Raw genomic sequence first — 5,000 nt, 5'->3', positions numbered from 1 at the left:
CTGGATGTATTAAATCATCCATGTGTCTCATCCTAGTGTGTGTGGCGGGCTCAGAGTATGCCTAAGGTGGGGTAACTATTTTAAACATTTTACTAATTTCTGGATGTATTAAATCATCCATGTGTCTCATCCTAGTGTGTGTGGCGGGCTCAGAGTATGCCTAAGGTGGGGTAACTATTTTAAACATTTTACTAATTTCTGGATGTATTAAATCATCCATGTGTCTCATCCTACTGTGTGTGGCGGGCTCAGAGTATGCCTAAAGTGGGGTAACTATTTTAAACATTTTACTAATTTATGGAGGAAAAAAAAGACCCAGCATTTTGCATTCAAATGTGCAGGGCGCACCGGCGTTTAAAGTCCAAAAGATGGCAGCATTACTCCACCGTAGTAATTATTTTCCTCCTTAAAGCTGTATACCATATGTTTCTGGAGGAATTAAATTCAGGCCTATAAGCCTACTGTGTGTGGCCGGCTCTTAGTGCACATTCTTAGGCTATGTATTTAATACAGAATAATGATTTTCTGGATGTATTAAATCATCCAGGGCTCTCATCCTACTGTGTGTGGCCGGCTCTTAGTGCACCTTTTTAGGCAATGTATTTTATACAGAATGATGATTTTCTGGATGTATTAAATCATCCAGGGCTCTCATCCTACTGTGTGTGGCCGGCTCTTAGTGCACCTTTTTAGGCAATGTATTTTATACAGAATGATGATTTTCTGGATGTATTAAATCATCCAGGGCTCTCATCCTACTGTGTGTGGCCGGCTCTTAGTGCACCTTTTTAGGCAATGTATTTTATACAGAATGATGATTTTCTGGATGTATTAAATCATCCAGGGCTCTCATCCTACTGTGTGTGGCCGGCTCTTAGTGCACCTTTTTAGGCAATGTATTTTATACAGAATGATGATTTTCTGGATGTATTAAATCATCCAGGGCTCTCATCCTACTGTGTGTGGCCGGCTCTTAGTGCACCTTTTTAGGCAATGTATTTTATACAGAATGATGATTTTCTGGATGTATTAAATCATCCAGGGCTCTCATCCTACTGTGTGTGGCCGGCTCTTAGTGCACCTTTTTAGGCAATGTATTTTATACAGAATGATGATTTTCTGGATGTATTAAATCATCCAGGGCTCTCATCCTACTGTGTGTGGCCGGCTCTTAGTGCACCTTTTTAGGCAATGTATTTTATACAGAATGATGATTTTCTGGATGTATTAAATCATCCAGGGCTCTCATCCTACTGTGTGTGGCCGGCTCTTAGTGCACCTTTTTAGGCAATGTATTTTATACAGAATGATGATTTTCTGGATGTATTAAATCATCCAGGGCTCTCATCCTACTGTGTGTGGCCGGCTCTTAGTGCACCTTTTTAGGCAATGTATTTTATACAGAATGATGATTTTCTGGATGTATTAAATCATCCAGGGCTCTCATCCTACTGTGTGTGGCCGGCTCTTAGTGCACCTTTTTAGGCAATGTATTTTATACAGAATGATGATTTTCTGGATGTATTAAATCATCCAGGGCTCTCATCCTACTGTGTGTGGCCGGCTCTTAGTGCACCTTTTTAGGCAATGTATTTTATACAGAATGATGATTTTCTGGATGTATTAAATCATCCAGGGCTCTCATCCTACTGTGTGTGGCCGGCTCTTAGTGCACCTTTTTAGGCAATGTATTTTATACAGAATGATGATTTTCTGGATGTATTAAATCATCCAGGGCTCTCATCCTACTGTGTGTGGCCGGCTCTTAGTGCACCTTTTTAGGCAATGTATTTTATACAGAATGATGATTTTCTGGATGTATTAAATCATCCAGGGCTCTCATCCTACTGTGTGTGGCCGGCTCTTAGTGCACCTTTTTAGGCAATGTATTTTATACAGAATGATGATTTTCTGGATGTATTAAATCATCCAGGGCTCTCATCCTACTGTGTGTGGCCGGCTCTTAGTGCACCTTTTTAGGCAATGTATTTTATACAGAATGATGATTTTCTGGATGTTTTAAATAGACACAGAGACGAATAACTCTTTCAACCTTTTATTGGTTCATCCAATGCCTGCATTCTGAGTTCTCTTACCCTGAATGCATCACTCAGGGTAGGTATAGATGCATAGAACCGATCTGCAGTCTCCATGGTATGGCACATGCTTTTACAAACTAACATGCGGTTCTCAGTGCTGAGATGTCTGACTTGGTTACTGACTGATGTTCGGATTATGGTAAACCCGATAGGTCCATCCATGCCTGCATGTTTCCATGCCCTTTGAAAGAGGTGGGTAATTTTGGTCATTTTTTTCCCTTGACTCTGAAAGACATACAAGCACTTTTTGTCTCCATAGCAGTAAGAGATGTCAGCCATGGCTCTTAACCATGTAGCCTCTTCAGGCATCAGGGCGAGGTATGCCGAGCCGTATCTCCTGTCCGTTTTGTGTCGATCAACCTGGGGAAATATGGATGTTACAAAAGACCCATGCCTCTCATGTTACTGTGTGTGGCGGGGGTAAGGTGGACTTATGTGGGCTTACCCAGACGACTGTACGGCCTTTGTCATCTTGGTCTGCGTTGTCTACTTGGTCCTTGGTCATATTGTAAAGAACCACAGGTCTATGGCCTGTTACCATCCCGAGATACCCTGTCAGATACCCTTGTAAGAGGCAATATGTGTCGTCTCTGGCCTCCTCCCTCATCTGGTCTGGAAGATAAAACCACCATGTTTAAAACATGTATGCCTATAAATGTGCACCTGTTGCGGGCTTGATATGTCTGTATTATGGCACTCACCTATGAGCCTGGGTATTTCCACTACTGCTATCTTCATAAATCTCTCAAAATCCTGGGTGGATTTTAGTTGTTCTGTAAGTGGATAAGTCAAAGGTTATACCATATGCATATGGATGTAATTTCTCCAGAATGTGCATGTGGATGTCAACATACTTGATTTAAGTCTTCTCACTGCCTGCCGGTGGCATCTCATATGTCTAGTGTGATCCTTCAGTAGCTTTTTGATTTGAAGGAGTATCTGTTTGATCTGGTGTGTTTGAAGGCCCAGTGTGTCCAGGTGGAAGGCTCGTGCGTGCTTTATAAAAGACATAGCGTTTATAAGCATGATATGTACCGTAGGGTGGCTATACTTGCTTTGGATCAGAGCAGACGGCCACTGTCTTAGTCTCTCCAGGTTGTGGATGAATTTAAGGCTATGGAAGTCGTGCTTGCTTGTGTCTTCGGCCATGTGGAGAATGAATTTTAGGGCGTGCGTCCTTCTTTGTTGGCCGTTTTCTGAGTCTTTCACTGTGGGATTAGAGCGTACGTGAAAGGCCTGGTAGTCGTCTAGGGCCACTTCCACCCTGGTTCCTTCCAAAGCTTCGGGTAAGATCAAATGCCTCCCCTTCCTAAGTGTGTTGCCTTCGGCCTCAGAATCGCTTGAGCTTGATGGTGAACCCACCGCCTCGTACTCAGAATGGCTGGATGCCGGTTCTTCCACGGCATGGCCATCACAGTTTGACCCTTCAGACGTGTCCGGCTCTGGGTTAAATGTAGTTTGGCTGTCACCAGTTTCCTCGGGTGTCTCACAGGCTACACTGTCTTTTGAACTCTGGGTCTTACGGTATTTCTCTAACAATTTGCCCATAAAAAGTCGCTTCGCCTGGGCTACCATTTTCATTTTTTGGGTACCGTGTACATTATGGGTAGAGCTTAAGTGCATGTCCAACCTCACCAAAGACTTCTTGTCACAGATTTCACAATCTAGCCGTACTGAACAACGATTGCTAGCCAGCCTAGCTATCAAACCGGTCTCCTTGTCATCGATTTCATGAACCGTTTTTAAGTGTTTTTTCAGCCTAGTGCACTTAACTTTACACATTGGACATTTCTGCCAAAGATAGTGAAAAAAAGAGACAAAATTAGTTATAATTTATATGATTAATTTAGTTTTAAAATGCCCGAAATGCGGTACTTACCGTCTGTCTGCCTGCCATCTTCAAGCCGCTGTGATGCTAATTAAGCTTCCTTAATAGAACACACCTGGTCCCTAATCAAGAGGGCGGGAAAGGCACATTCCACATTGCGCATTGCGTGTTCCGTATTGCCTTTTTAAATTAAATATACCAGAGGCATAGACACTTAGAAAAAAATAGAGGCCTTTTTAAATTAAATATACCAGAGGCATAGACACTTAGAAAAAAATAGAGGCCGTTTTAAATAAAATATACCAGAGGCATAGACACTTAGAAAAAAAATAGAGGCCTTTTTAAATTAAATATACCAGAGGCATAGACACTTAGAATAAAAAAGAGGCCTTTTTAAATTAAATATACCAGAGGCATAGACACTTAGAATAAAATAGAGGCCTTTTTAAATTAAATATACCAGAGGCATAGACACTTAGAATAAAATAGAGGCCTTTTTAAATTAAATATACCAGAGGCATAGACACTTAGAATAAAAAAGAGGCCTTTTTAAATTAAATATACCAGAGGCATAGACACTTAGAATAAAATAGAGGCCTTTTTAAATTAAATATACCAGAGGCATAGACACTTAGAATAAAAAAGAGGCCTTTTTAAATTAAATATACCAGAGGCATAGACACTTAGAATAAAAAAGAGGCCTTTTTAAATTAAATATACCAGAGGCATAGACACTTAGAATAAAATAGAGGCCTTTTTAAATTAAATATACCAGTAGAAAAGACACTTTGAGTAAAAAAGGCCATTTTAAATAAAATATACCATGGCCAAATGAACTTAGAATAAAAGAGGAGAGTTTAGTTTAAATTATACCATGGTTAAATGCTGTTAGAAAAAAAGTGCACAGTTTAATCTTATTTGGAAGGCGCATTGACTCTTAAAGTCCACAAGATGTCACCGGTACTCCATCGTTTTTTTTCTGTTATACCATATGTACGTGCCACTGGGTGGACCCTCCAGACACCTCAGCCTAGTTGAAGTGTCCGATGAAGGTGCACTCATCTGGGCATGAG

Source organism: Brachyhypopomus gauderio, unplaced genomic scaffold, assembly GCF_052324685.1.
Source record: "Brachyhypopomus gauderio isolate BG-103 unplaced genomic scaffold, BGAUD_0.2 sc842, whole genome shotgun sequence".
Taxonomy (NCBI): Eukaryota; Metazoa; Chordata; class Actinopteri; order Gymnotiformes; family Hypopomidae; genus Brachyhypopomus; species Brachyhypopomus gauderio.
Note: the sequence above shows the minus strand (reverse complement) of the source record.